This window comes from Leuresthes tenuis, unplaced genomic scaffold (assembly GCF_036924035.1).
Source record: "Leuresthes tenuis unplaced genomic scaffold, fLeuTen1.0.hap1 SCAF_19, whole genome shotgun sequence".
NCBI lineage: Eukaryota > Metazoa > Chordata > Actinopteri > Atheriniformes > Atherinopsidae > Leuresthes > Leuresthes tenuis.
Window position 1 is genome coordinate 446615 of NW_027325373.1, and position 15008 is coordinate 461622.

General features: G+C 40.2%; 1 protein-coding gene and 8 non-coding genes across 9 annotated transcripts in view; 8 read left to right on the plus strand and 1 right to left on the minus strand.

Moving 5' to 3' along the window:
• LOC140277470 (polyunsaturated fatty acid lipoxygenase ALOX12-like) overlaps positions 1–15008 on the minus strand; it is a 124472-nt gene that overhangs the window by 73213 nt on the left and 36251 nt on the right. The gene's annotated exons all lie outside the window — the stretch shown is intronic.
• trnag-ucc (transfer RNA glycine (anticodon UCC)) lies at positions 915–986 on the plus strand. The gene has a single exon. It is a non-coding gene; the product is annotated as a tRNA-Gly (tRNA).
• trnag-ucc (transfer RNA glycine (anticodon UCC)) lies at positions 3588–3659 on the plus strand. Its single transcript has one exon. It is a non-coding gene; the product is annotated as a tRNA-Gly (tRNA).
• Positions 4524–4595, plus strand: trnag-ucc (transfer RNA glycine (anticodon UCC)). The gene has a single exon. It is a non-coding gene; the product is annotated as a tRNA-Gly (tRNA).
• trnag-ucc (transfer RNA glycine (anticodon UCC)) lies at positions 6296–6367 on the plus strand. The gene has a single exon. It is a non-coding gene; the product is annotated as a tRNA-Gly (tRNA).
• trnag-ucc (transfer RNA glycine (anticodon UCC)) lies at positions 7261–7332 on the plus strand. Its single transcript has one exon. It is a non-coding gene; the product is annotated as a tRNA-Gly (tRNA).
• trnag-ucc (transfer RNA glycine (anticodon UCC)) lies at positions 9980–10051 on the plus strand. The gene has a single exon. It is a non-coding gene; the product is annotated as a tRNA-Gly (tRNA).
• trnag-ucc (transfer RNA glycine (anticodon UCC)) lies at positions 12748–12821 on the plus strand. Its single transcript has one exon. It is a non-coding gene; the product is annotated as a tRNA-Gly (tRNA).
• trnag-ucc (transfer RNA glycine (anticodon UCC)) lies at positions 14601–14672 on the plus strand. Its single transcript has one exon. It is a non-coding gene; the product is annotated as a tRNA-Gly (tRNA).

Below are 15008 nucleotides of genomic sequence, written 5' to 3' on the forward strand. Positions count from 1 at the left end.
AATAGTTCCAACGGTTCCAACCAAACGGCAAACTGTCATAGTTTCGTATGGTACAGTGTAAGCTACTGCCAAATGACTAAGCCACAAAACTGAACTGACCACATACTCTGTGCATGTGTGTCACGTAGTCAGATGTTCCCATATCCTACTCCAGGCGTTGGCCTGCCAGATGCAGCTCTTCTCGTGACTGTATCTGGCTCGCAGATAAATCTTAGCTGACACTTCTTAACTCGGTCAGTAATTAAAAATTTCGCTGAACTTTTAACAACACAGAAATCCCAGTGTTAAAAATAACAGATTACAGTAATCTTTAAAAAGTAATCAGATTACAGTAATCTTTTTAAAAGTAATCAGATTACAGTAATCTTTTAAAAAGTAATCAGATTACAGTAATCTTTAAAAAGTAATCAGATTACAGTAATATTTAAAAAGTAATCAGATTACAGTAATATTTTAAAAAGTAATCAGATTACAGTAATATTTAAAACGTAATCAGAGTGAGAGTACCGACCGACCAATCAGAGCGCAGTTAAAGATCGGCCAATCAGAGTGAGAGTACCGACCGACCAATCAGAGCTCAGCTAAAGATCGGCCAATCAGAGTGAGAGTACCGACCGACCAATCAGAGCGCAGCTAAAGATCGGCCAATCAGAGTGAGAATACAGACCGACCAATCAGAGCTCAGCTAAAGATCGGCCAATCAGAGTGAGATTACAGACTGATGACACTGATGGGATTTGAACACACAACCTTCTGCTATGGAGTCAGAAGCGCTACCATTGCGCCACAGAGTCACACGAAGCTGTTTGGTGGACCTCTGGTGTGAAGTATGTGCCGGATGATGTAACCGCAGCTGACCCTGAAGCACTTAGCTGTCGGTCTCACTCCAGATGGGCCAGATGTGGTGCATCACAGCGTTGGTGGTATAGTGGTGAGCATAGCTGCCTTCCAAGCAGTTGACCCGGGTTCGATTCCCGGCCAACGCAGCGACCGTTTTCAGGAGACCCAGCAGAGTTACTGGGCTGGAAGCATATCAGTGATGACGTAGAAATAACTACTGAAAAAAGTTCAACACTGCACTTCTAATTTGTGGCCACATACTCTGTCCATGTGTGTCACGTACTCAGATGTTTCCATATCCTACTCCAGGCGTTGGCCTGCCAGATGCAGCTCTTCTCGTGACTGTGTCTGGCTCGCAGATAAATCTTAGCTGACACTTCTTAACTCAGTCAGTAATGAAAAATTCCGCTGAACTTTTAACAAAACAGAAATCCCAGTGTTAAAAATAACAGATTACAGTAATCTTTAAAAAGTAATCAGATTACAGTAATCTTTAAAAAGTAATCAGATTACAGTAATCTTATGAAAGTAATCAGATTACAGTAATCTTTAAAAAGTAATCAGATTACAGTAATCTTTAAAAAGTAATCAGATTACAGCAATATTTTTAAAAAGTAATCAGATTACAGTAATCTTTTTAAAAGTAATCAGATTACAGTAATCTTTAAAAAGTAAGCAGCTTACAGTAATATTTAAAACGTAATCAGAGTGAGAGTACCGACCGACCAATCAGAGCGCAGCTAAAGATCAGCCAATCAGAGAGCAGCTAAAGATCGGCCAATCAGAGTGAGAGTACCGACCGACCAATCAGAGTTCAGCTATAAATCAGCCAATGGTCAGTCTCTAGTCTCACTCAGAGCTATAGAGTATATACAGAGTTACGACACGCTTTGATGTTGCCGCTAGGGCTGTCACGTGGTTCATGTAAGCCTCAATAGTTCCAACGGTTCCAACCAAACGGCAAACTGTCATAGTTTCGTATGGTACAGTGTAAGCTACTGCCAAATGACTAAGCCACAAAACTGAACTGACCACATACTCTGTGCATGTGTGTCACGTACTCAGATGTTCCCATATCCTACTCCAGGCGTTGGCCTGCCAGATGCAGCTCTTCTCGTGACTGTATCTGGCTCGCAGATAAATCTTAGCTGACACTTCTTAACTCGGTCAGTAATTAAAAATTTCGCTGAACTTTTAACAACACAGAAATCCCAGTGTTAAAAATAACAGATTACAGTAATCTTTAAAAAGTAATCAGATTACAGTAATCTTTAAAAAGTAATCAGATTACAGTAATCTTTTAAAAAGTAATCAGATTACAGTAATCTTTAAAAAGTAATCAGATTACAGTAATATTTAAAAAGTAATCAGATTACAGTAATCTTATGAAAGTAATCAGATTACAGTAATCTTTAAAAAGTAATCAGATTACAGTAATCTTTAAAAAGTAATCAGATTACAGCAATATTTTTAAAAAGTAATCAGATTACAGTAATCTTTTTAAAAGTAATCAGATTACAGTAATCTTTAAAAAGTAAGCAGCTTACAGTAATATTTAAAACGTAATCAGAGTGAGAGTACCGACCGACCAATCAGAGCGCAGCTAAAGATCAGCCAATCAGAGAGCAGCTAAAGATCGGCCAATCAGAGTGAGAGTACCGACCGACCAATCAGAGTTCAGCTATAAATCAGCCAATGGTCAGTCTCTAGTCTCACTCAGAGCTATAGAGTATATACAGAGTTACGACACGCTTTGATGTTGCCGCTAGGGCTGTCACGTGGTTCATGTAAGCCTCAATAGTTCCAACGGTTCCAACCAAACGGCAAACTGTCATAGTTTCGTATGGTACAGTGTAAGCTACTGCCAAATGACTAAGCCACAAAACTGAACTGACCACATACTCTGTGCATGTGTGTCACGTACTCAGATGTTCCCATATCCTACTCCAGGCGTTGGCCTGCCAGATGCAGCTCTTCTCGTGACTGTATCTGGCTCGCAGATAAATCTTAGCTGACACTTCTTAACTCGGTCAGTAATTAAAAATTTCGCTGAACTTTTAACAACACAGAAATCCCAGTGTTAAAAATAACAGATTACAGTAATCTTTAAAAAGTAATCAGATTACAGTAATCTTTAAAAAGTAATCAGATTACAGTAATCTTTTAAAAAGTAATCAGATTACAGTAATCTTTAAAAAGTAATCAGATTACAGTAATATTTAAAAAGTAATCAGATTACAGTAATCTTATGAAAGTAATCAGATTACAGTAATCTTTAAAAAGTAATCAGATTACAGTAATCTTTAAAAAGTAATCAGATTACAGCAATATTTTTAAAAAGTAATCAGATTACAGTAATCTTTTTAAAAGTAATCAGATTACAGTAATCTTTAAAAAGTAAGCAGCTTACAGTAATATTTAAAACGTAATCAGAGTGAGAGTACCGACCGACCAATCAGAGCGCAGCTAAAGATCGGCCAATCAGAGTGAGAATACAGACCGACCAATCAGAGCTCAGCTAAAGATCGGCCAATCAGAGTGAGATTACAGACTGATGACACAGATGGGATTTGAACACACAACCTTCTGCTATGGAGTCAGAAGCGCTACCATTGCGCCACAGAGTCACACGAAGCTGTTTGGTGGACCTCTGGTGTGAAGTATGTGCCGGATGATGTAACCGCAGCTGACCCTGAAGCACTTAGCTGTCGGTCTCACTCCAGATGGGCCAGATGTGGTGCATCACAGCGTTGGTGGTATAGTGGTGAGCATAGCTGCCTTCCAAGCAGTTGACCCGGGTTCGATTCCCGGCCAACGCAGCGACCGTTTTCAGGAGACCCAGCAGAGTTACTGGGCTGGAAGCATATCAGTGATGACGTAGAAATAACTACTGAAAAAAGTTCAACACTGCACTTCTAATTTGTGGCCACATACTCTGTGCATGTGTGTCACGTACTCAGATGTTTCCATATCCTACTCCAGGCGTTGGCCTGCCAGATGCAGCTCTTCTCGTGACTGTGTCTGGCTCGCAGATAAATCTTAGCTGACACTTCTTAACTCAGTCAGTAATGAAAAATTCCGCTGAACTTTTAACAAAACAGAAATCCCAGTGTTAAAAATAACAGATTACAGTAATCTTTAAAAAGTAATCAGATTACAGTAATCTTTTAAAAAGTAATCAGATTACAGTAATCTTTAAAAGTAATCAGATTACAGTAATATTTAAAAAGTAATCAGATTACAGTAATATTTAAAACGTAATCAGAGTGAGAGTACCGACCGACCAATCAGAGCGCAGTTAAAGATCGGCCAATCAGAGTGAGAGTACCGACCGACCAATCAGAGCTCAGCTAAAGATCGGCCAATCAGAGTGAGAGTACCGACCGACCAATCAGAGCGCAGCTAAAGATCGGCCAATCAGAGTGAGAATACAGACCGACCAATCAGAGCTCAGCTAAAGATCGGCCAATCAGAGTGAGATTACAGACTGATGACACTGATGGGATTTGAACACACAACCTTCTGCTATGGAGTCAGAAGCGCTACCATTGCGCCACAGAGTCACACGAAGCTGTTTGGTGGACCTCTGGTGTGAAGTATGTGCCGGATGATGTAACCGCAGCTGACCCTGAAGCACTTAGCTGTCGGTCTCACTCCAGATGGGCCAGATGTGGTGCATCACAGCGTTGGTGGTATAGTGGTGAGCATAGCTGCCTTCCAAGCAGTTGACCCGGGTTCGATTCCCGGCCAACGCAGCGACCGTTTTCAGGAGACCCAGCAGAGTTACTGGGCTGGAAGCATATCAGTGATGACGTAGAAATAACTACTGAAAAAAGTTCAACACTGCACTTCTAATTTGTGGCCACATACTCTGTCCATGTGTGTCACGTACTCAGATGTTTCCATATCCTACTCCAGGCGTTGGCCTGCCAGATGCAGCTCTTCTCGTGACTGTGTCTGGCTCGCAGATAAATCTTAGCTGACACTTCTTAACTCAGTCAGTAATGAAAAATTCCGCTGAACTTTTAACAAAACAGAAATCCCAGTGTTAAAAATAACAGATTACAGTAATCTTTAAAAAGTAATCAGATTACAGTAATCTTTAAAAAGTAATCAGATTACAGTAATCTTATGAAAGTAATCAGATTACAGTAATCTTTAAAAAGTAATCAGATTACAGTAATCTTTAAAAAGTAATCAGATTACAGCAATATTTTTAAAAAGTAATCAGATTACAGTAATCTTTTTAAAAGTAATCAGATTACAGTAATCTTTAAAAAGTAAGCAGCTTACAGTAATATTTAAAACGTAATCAGAGTGAGAGTACCGACCGACCAATCAGAGCGCAGCTAAAGATCAGCCAATCAGAGAGCAGCTAAAGATCGGCCAATCAGAGTGAGAGTACCGACCGACCAATCAGAGTTCAGCTATAAATCAGCCAATGGTCAGTCTCTAGTCTCACTCAGAGCTATAGAGTATATACAGAGTTACGACACGCTTTGATGTTGCCGCTAGGGCTGTCACGTGGTTCATGTAAGCCTCAATAGTTCCAACGGTTCCAACCAAACGGCAAACTGTCATAGTTTCGTATGGTACAGTGTAAGCTACTGCCAAATGACTAAGCCACAAAACTGAACTGACCACATACTCTGTGCATGTGTGTCACGTACTCAGATGTTCCCATATCCTACTCCAGGCGTTGGCCTGCCAGATGCAGCTCTTCTCGTGACTGTATCTGGCTCGCAGATAAATCTTAGCTGACACTTCTTAACTCGGTCAGTAATTAAAAATTTCGCTGAACTTTTAACAACACAGAAATCCCAGTGTTAAAAATAACAGATTACAGTAATCTTTAAAAAGTAATCAGATTACAGTAATCTTTAAAAAGTAATCAGATTACAGTAATCTTTTAAAAAGTAATCAGATTACAGTAATCTTTAAAAAGTAATCAGATTACAGTAATATTTAAAAAGTAATCAGATTACAGTAATAATTTAAAAAGTAATCAGATTACAGTTATATTTAAAACGTAATCAGAGTGAGAGTACCGACCGACCAATCAGAGCGCAGTTAAAGATCGGCCAATCAGAGTGAGAGTACCGACCGACCAATCAGAGCTCAGCTAAAGATCGGCCAATCAGAGTGAGAGTACCGACCGACCAATCAGAGCGCAGCTAAAGATCGGCCAATCAGAGTGAGAATACAGACCGACCAATCAGAGCTCAGCTAAAGATCGGCCAATCAGAGTGAGATTACAGACTGATGACACTGATGGGATTTGAACACACAACCTTCTGCTATGGAGTCAGAAGCGCTACCATTGCGCCACAGAGTCACACGAAGCTGTTTGGTGGACCTCTGGTGTGAAGTATGTGCCGGATGATGTAACCGCAGCTGACCCTGAAGCACTTAGCTGTCGGTCTCACTCCAGATGGGCCAGATGTGGTGCAACACAGCGTTGGTGGTATAGTGGTGAGCATAGCTGCCTTCCAAGCAGTTGACCCGGGTTCGATTCCCGGCCAACGCAGCGACCGTTTTCAGGAGACCCAGCAGAGTTACTGGGCTGGAAGCATATCAGTGATGACGTAGAAATAACTACTGAAAAAAGTTCAACACTGCACTTCTAATTTGTGGCCACATACTCTGTGCATGTGTGTCACGTACTCAGATGTTTCCATATCCTACTCCAGGCGTTGGCCTGCCAGATGCAGCTCTTCTCGTGACTGTGTCTGGCTCGCAGATAAATCTTAGCTGACACTTCTTAACTCAGTCAGTAATGAAAAATTCCGCTGAACTTTTAACAAAACAGAAATCCCAGTGTTAAAAATAACAGATTACAGTAATCTTTAAAAAGTAATCAGATTACAGTAATCTTTTAAAAAGTAATCAGATTACAGTAATCTTTAAAAGTAATCAGATTACAGTAATATTTAAAAAGTAATCAGATTACAGTAATATTTTAAAAAGTAATCAGATTACAGTAATATTTAAAACGTAATCAGAGTGAGAGTACCGACCGACCAATCAGAGCGCAGTTAAAGATCGGCCAATCAGAGTGAGAGTACCGACCGACCAATCAGAGCTCAGCTAAAGATCGGCCAATCAGAGTGAGAGTACCGACCGACCAATCAGAGCGCAGCTAAAGATCGGCCAATCAGAGTGAGAATACAGACCGACCAATCAGAGCTCAGCTAAAGATCGGCCAATCAGAGTGAGATTACAGACTGATGACACTGATGGGATTTGAACACACAACCTTCTGCTATGGAGTCAGAAGCGCTACCATTGCGCCACAGAGTCACACGAAGCTGTTTGGTGGACCTCTGGTGTGAAGTATGTGCCGGATGATGTAACCGCAGCTGACCCTGAAGCACTTAGCTGTCGGTCTAACTCCAGATGGGCCAGATGTGGTGCATCACAGCGTTGGTGGTATAGTGGTGAGCATAGCTGCCTTCCAAGCAGTTGACCCGGGTTCGATTCCCGGCCAACGCAGCGACCGTTTTCAGGAGACCCAGCAGAGTTACTGGGCTGGAAGCATATCAGTGATGACGTAGAAATAACTACTGAAAAAAGTTCAACACTGCACTTCTAATTTGTGGCCACATACTCTGTCCATGTGTGTCACGTACTCAGATGTTTCCATATCCTACTCCAGGCGTTGGCCTGCCAGATGCAGCTCTTCTCGTGACTGTATCTGGCTCGCAGATAAATCTTAGCTGACACTTCTTAACTCAGTCAGTAATGAAAAATTCCGCTGAACTTTTAACAAAACAGAAATCCCAGTGTTAAAAATAACAGATTACAGTAATCTTTAAAAAGTAATCAGATTACAGTAATCTTTAAAAAGTAATCAGATTACAGTAATCTTATGAAAGTAATCAGATTACAGTAATCTTTAAAAAGTAATCAGATTACAGTAATCTTTAAAAAGTAATCAGATTACTGCAATATTTTTAAAAAGTAATCAGATTACAGTAATCTTTTTAAAAGTAATCAGATTACAGTAATCTTTAAAAAGTAAGCAGCTTACAGTAATATTTAAAACGTAATCAGAGTGAGAGTACCGACCGACCAATCAGAGCGCAGCTAAAGATCAGCCAATCAGAGAGCAGCTAAAGATCGGCCAATCAGAGTGAGAGTACCGACCGACCAATCAGAGTTCAGCTATAAATCAGCCAATGGTCAGTCTCTAGTCTCACTCAGAGCTATAGAGTATATACAGAGTTACGACACGCTTTGATGTTGCCGCTAGGGCTGTCACGTGGTTCATGTAAGCCTCAATAGTTCCAACGGTTCCAACCAAACGGCAAACTGTCATAGTTTCGTATGGTACAGTGTAAGCTACTGCCAAATGACTAAGCCACAAAACTGAACTGACCACATACTCTGTGCATGTGTGTCACGTACTCAGATGTTCCCATATACTACTCCAGGCGTTGGCCTGCCAGATGCAGCTCTTCTCATGACTGTGTCTGGCTCGCAGATAAATCTTAGCTGACACTTCTTAACTCAGTCAGTAATGAAAAATTCCGCTGAACTTTTAACAACACAGAAATCCCAGTGTTAAAAATAACAGATTACAGTAATCTTTAAAAAGTAATCAGATTACAGTAATCTTTAAAGAGTAATCAGATTACAGTAATCTTTAAAAAGTAATCAGATTACAGTAATCTTTTTAAAAGTAATCAGATTACAGGAATCTTTAAAAAGTAATCAGATTACAGTAATCTTTTAAAAAGTAATCAGATTACAGTAATCTTTAAAAAGTAATCAGATTACAGTAATATTTAAAAAGTAATCAGATTACAGTAATATTTTAAAAAGTAATCAGATTACAGTAATATTTAAAACGTAATCAGAGTGAGAGTACCGACCGACCAATCAGAGCGCAGCTAAAGATCAGCCAATCAGAGAGCAGCTAAAGATCGGCCAATCAGAGTGAGAGTACCGACCGACCAATCAGAGTTCAGCTATAAATCAGCCAATGGTCAGTCTCTAGTCTCACTCAGAGCTATAGAGTATATACAGAGTTACGACACGCTTTGATGTTGCCGCTAGGGCTGTCACGTGGTTCATGTAAGCCTCAATAGTTCCAACGGTTCCAACCAAACGGCAAACTGTCATAGTTTCGTATGGTACAGTGTAAGCTACTGCCAAATGACTAAGCCACAAAACTGAACTGACCACATACTCTGTGCATGTGTGTCACGTACTCAGATGTTCCCATATCCTACTCCAGGCATTGGCCTGCCAGATGCAGCTCTTCTCGTGACTGTATCTGGCTCGCAGATAAATCTTAGCTGACACTTCTTAACTCGGTCAGTAATTAAAAATTTCGCTGAACTTTTAACAACACAGAAATCCCTGTGTTAAAAATAACAGATTACAGTAATCTTTAAAAAGTAATCAGATTACAGTAATCTTTTTAAAAGTAATCAGATTACAGTAATCTTTAAAAAGTAATCAGATTACAGTAATCTTTTAAAAAGTAATCAGATTACAGTAATCTTTAAAAAGTAATCAGATTACAGTAATATTTAAAAAGTAATCAGATTACAGTAATATTTTAAAAAGTAATCAGATTACAGTAATATTTAAAAAGTAATCAGATTACAGTAATCTTTAAAAGTAATCAGATTACAGTAATATTTAAAAAGTAATCAGATTACAGTAATATTTTAAAAAGTAATCAGATTACAGTTATATTTAAAACGTAATCAGAGTGAGAGTACCGACCGACCAATCAGAGCGCAGTTAAAGATCGGCCAATCAGAGTGAGAGTACCGACCGACCAATCAGAGCTCAGCTAAAGATCGGCCAATCAGAGTGAGAGTACCGACCGACCAATCAGAGCGCAGCTAAAGATCGGCCAATCAGAGTGAGAATACAGACCGACCAATCAGAGCTCAGCTAAAGATCGGCCAATCAGAGTGAGATTACAGACTGATGACACTGATGGGATTTGAACACACAACCTTCTGCTATGGAGTCAGAAGCGCTACCATTGCGCCACAGAGTCACACGAAGCTGTTTGGTGGACCTCTGGTGTGAAGTATGTGCCGGATGATGTAACCGCAGCTGACCCTGAAGCACTTAGCTGTCGGTCTCACTCCAGATGGGCCATATGTGGTGCAACACAGCGTTGGTGGTATAGTGGTGAGCATAGCTGCCTTCCAAGCAGTTGACCCGGGTTCGATTCCCGGCCAACGCAGCGACCGTTTTCAGGAGACCCAGCAGAGTTACTGGGCTGGAAGCATATCAGTGATGACGTAGAAATAACTACTGAAAAAAGTTCAACACTGCACTTCTAATTTGTGACCACATACTCTGTGCATGTGTGTCACGTACTCAGATGTTTCCATATCCTACTCCAGGCGTTGGCCTGCCAGATGCAGCTCTTCTCGTGACTGTATCTGGCTCGCAGATAAATCTTAGCTGACACTTCTTAACTCAGTCAGTAATGAAAAATTCCGCTGAACTTTTAACAAAACAGAAATCCCAGTGTTAAAAATAACAGATTACAGTAATCTTTAAAAAGTAATCAGATTACAGTAATCTTTAAAAAGTAATCAGATTACAGTAATCTTATGAAAGTAATCAGATTACAGTAATCTTTAAAAAGTAATCAGATTACAGTAATCTTTAAAAAGTAATCAGATTACTGCAATATTTTTAAAAAAGTAATCAGATTACAGTAATCTTTTTAAAAGTAATCAGATTACAGTAATCTTTAAAAAGTAAGCAGCTTACAGTAATATTTAAAACGTAATCAGAGTGAGAGTACCGACCGACCAATCAGAGCGCAGCTAAAGATCAGCCAATCAGAGAGCAGCTAAAGATCGGCCAATCAGAGTGAGAGTACCGACCGACCAATCAGAGTTCAGCTATAAATCAGCCAATGGTCAGTCTCTAGTCTCACTCAGAGCTATAGAGTATATACAGAGTTACGACACGCTTTGATGTTGCCGCTAGGGCTGTCACGTGGTTCATGTAAGCCTCAATAGTTCCAACAGTTCCAACCAAACGGCAAACTGTCATAGTTTCGTATGGTACAGTGTAAGCTACTGCCAAATGACTAAGCCACAAAACTGAACTGACCACATACTCTGTGCATGTGTGTCACGTACTCAGATGTTCCCATATCCTACTCCAGGCGTTGGCCTGCCAGATGCAGCTCTTCTCATGACTGTGTCTGGCTCGCAGATAAATCTTAGCTGACACTTCTTAACTCAGTCAGTAATGAAAAATTCCGCTGAACTTTTAACAACACAGAAATCCCAGTGTTAAAAATAACAGATTACAGTAATCTTTAAAAAGTAATCAGATTACAGTAATCTTTAAAGAGTAATCAGATTACAATAATCTTTAAAAAGTAATCAGATTACAGTAATCTTTTTAAAAGTAATCAGATTACAGTAATCTTTAAAAAGTAATCAGATTACAGTAATATTTTAAAAAGTAATCAGATTACAGTAATATTTAAAACGTAATCAGAGTGAGAGTACTGACCGACCAATCAGAGCGCAGTTAAAGATCGGCCAATCAGAGTGAGAGTACCGACCGACCAATCAGAGCTCAGCTAAAGATCGGCCAATCAGAGTGAGAGTACCGACCGACCAATCAGAGCGCAGCTAAAGATCGGCCAATCAGAGTGAGAATACAGACCGACCAATCAGAGCTCAGCTAAAGATCGGCCAATCAGAGTGAGATTACAGACTGATGACACTGATGGGATTTGAACACACAACCTTCTGCTATGGAGTCAGAAGCGCTACCATTGCGCCACAGAGTCTAGTCTCACTCAGAGCTATAGAGTATATACAGAGTTACGACACGCTTTGATGTTGCCGCTAGGGCTGTCACGTGGTTCATGTAAGCCTCAATAGTTCCAACGGTTCCAACCAAACGGCAAACTGTCATAGTTTCGTATGGTACAGTGTAAGCTACTGCCAAATGACTAAGCCACAAAACTGAACTGACCACATACTCTGTGCATGTGTGTCACGTACTCAGATGTTCCCATATCCTACTCCAGGCGTTGGCCTGCCAGATGCAGCTCTTCTCGTGACTGTATCTGGCTCGCAGATAAATCTTAGCTGACACTTCTTAACTCGGTCAGTAATTAAAAATTTCGCTGAACTTTTAACAACACAGAAATCCCTGTGTTAAAAATAACAGATTACAGTAATCTTTAAAGAGTAATCAGATTACAGTAATCTTTAAAAAGTAATCAGATTACAGTAATATTTTAAAAAGTAATCAGATTACAGTAATCTTTTTAAAAGTAATCAGATTACAGTAATCTTTAAAAAGTAATCAGATTACAGTAATCTTTTAAAAAGTAATCAGATTACAGTAATCTTTAAAAAGTAATCAGATTACAGTAATCTTTAAAAGTAATCAGATTACAGTAATATTTAAAAAGTAATCAGATTACAGTAATATTTTAAAAAGTAATCAGATTACAGTAATATTTAAAACGTAATCAGAGTGAGAGTACCGACCGACCAATCAGAGCGCAGTTAAAGATCGGCCAATCAGAGTGAGAGTACCGACCGACCAATCAGAGCTCAGCTAAAGATCGGCCAATCAGAGTGAGAGTACCGACCGACCAATCAGAGCGCAGCTAAAGATCGGCCAATCAGAGTGAGAATACAGACCGACCAATCAGAGCTCAGCTAAAGATCGGCCAATCAGAGTGAGATTACAGACTGATGACACTGATGGGATTTGAACACACAACCTTCTGCTATGGAGTCAGAAGCGCTACCATTGCGCCACAGAGTCACACGAAGCTGTTTGGTGGACCTCTGGTGTGAAGTATGTGCCGGATGATGTAACCGCAGCTGACCCTGAAGCACTTAGCTGTCGGTCTCACTCCAGATGGGCCAGATGTGGTGCATCACAGCGTTGGTGGTATAGTGGTGAGCATAGCTGCCTTCCAAGCAGTTGACCCGGGTTCGATTCCCGGCCAACGACCGTTTTCAGGAGACCCAGCAGAGTTACTGGGCTGGAAGCATATCAGTGATGACGTAGAAATAACTACTGAAAAAAGTTCAACACTGCACTTCTAATTTGTGGCCACATACTCTGTGCATGTGTGTCACGTACTCAGATGTTTCCATATCCTACTCCAGGCGTTGGCCTGCCAGATGCAGCTCTTCTCGTGACTGTATCTGGCTCGCAGATAAATCTTAGCTGACACTTCTTAACTCAGTCAGTAATGAAAAATTCCGCTGAACTTTTAACAAAACAGAAATCCCAGTGTTAAAAATAACAGATTACAGTAATCTTTAAAAAGTAATCAGATTACAGTAATCTTTAAAAAGTAATCAGATTACAGTAATCTTATGAAAGTAATCAGATTACAGTAATCTTTAAAAAGTAATCAGATTACAGTAATCTTTAAAAAGTAATCAGATTACAGCAATATTTTTAAAAAAGTAATCAGATTACAGTAATCTTTTTAAAAGTAATCAGATTACAGTAATCTTTAAAAAGTAAGCAGCTTACAGTAATATTTAAAACGTAATCAGAGTGAGAGTACCGACCGACCAATCAGAGCGCAGCTAAAGATCAGCCAATCAGAGAGCAGCTAAAGATCGGCCAATCAGAGTGAGAGTACCGACCGACCAATCAGAGTTCAGCTATAAATCAGCCAATGGTCAGTCTCTAGTCTCACTCAGAGCTATAGAGTATATACAGAGTTACGACACGCTTTGATGTTGCCGCTAGGGCTGTCACGTGGTTCATGTAAGCCTCAATAGTTCCAACGGTTCCAACCAAACGGCAAACTGTCATAGTTTCGTATGGTACAGTGTAAGCTACTGCCAAATGACTAAGCCACAAAACTGAACTGACCACATACTCTGTGCATGTGTGTCACGTACTCAGATGTTCCCATATCCTACTCCAGGCGTTGGCCTGCCAGATGCAGCTCTTCTCATGACTGTATCTGGCTCGCAGATAAATCTTAGCTGACACTTCTTAACTCAGTCAGTAATGAAAAATTCCGCTGAACTTTTAACAACACAGAAATCCCAGTGTTAAAAATAACAGATTACAGTAATCTTTAAAAAGTAATCAGATTACAGTAATCTTTAAAGAGTAATCAGATTACAGTAATCTTTAAAAAGTAATCAGATTACAGTAATCTTTTTAAAAGTAATCAGATTACAGTAATCTTTAAAAAGTAATCAGATTACAGTAATCTTTTAAAAAGTAATCAGATTACAGTAATCTTTAAAAAGTAATCAGATTACAGTAATATTTAAAAAGTAATCAGATTACAGTAATATTTTAAAAAGTAATCAAATTACAGTAATATTTAAAACGTAATCAGAGTGAGAGTACTGACCGACCAATCAGAGCGCAGTTAAAGATCGGCCAATCAGAGTGAGAGTACCGACCGACCAATCAGAGCTCAGCTAAAGATCGGCCAATCAGAGTGAGAGTACCGACCGACCAATCAGAGCGCAGCTAAAGATCGGCCAATCAGAGTGAGAATACAGACCGACCAATCAGAGCTCAGCTAAAGATCGGCCAATCAGAGTGAGATTACAGACTGATGACACTGATGGGATTTGAACACACAACCTTCTGCTATGGAGTCAGAAGCGCTACCATTGCGCCACAGAGTCACACGAAGCTGTTTGGTGGACCTCTGGTGTGAAGTAGGTGCCGGATGATGTAACCGCAGCTGACCCTGAAGCACTTAGCTGTCGGTCTCACTCCAGATGGGCCAGATGTGGTGCATCACAGCGTTGGTGGTATAGTGGTGAGCATAGCTGCCTTCCAAGCAGTTGACCCGGGTTCGATTCCCGGCCAACGCAGCGACCGTTTTCAGGAGACCCAGCAGAGTTACTGGGCTGGAAGCATATCAGTGATGACGTAGAAATAACTACTGAAAAAAGTTCAACACTGCACTTCTAATTTGTGGCCACATACTCTGTGCATGTGTGTCACGTACTCAGATGTTTCCATATCCTACTCCAGGCGTTGGCCTGCCAGATGCAGCTCTTCTCGTGACTGTGTCTGGCTCGCAGATAAATCTTAGCTGACACTTCTTAACTCAGTCAGTAATGAAAAATTCCGCTGAACTTTTAACAAAACAGAAATCCCAGTGTTAAAAATAACAGATTACAGTAATCTTTAAAAAGTAATCAGAT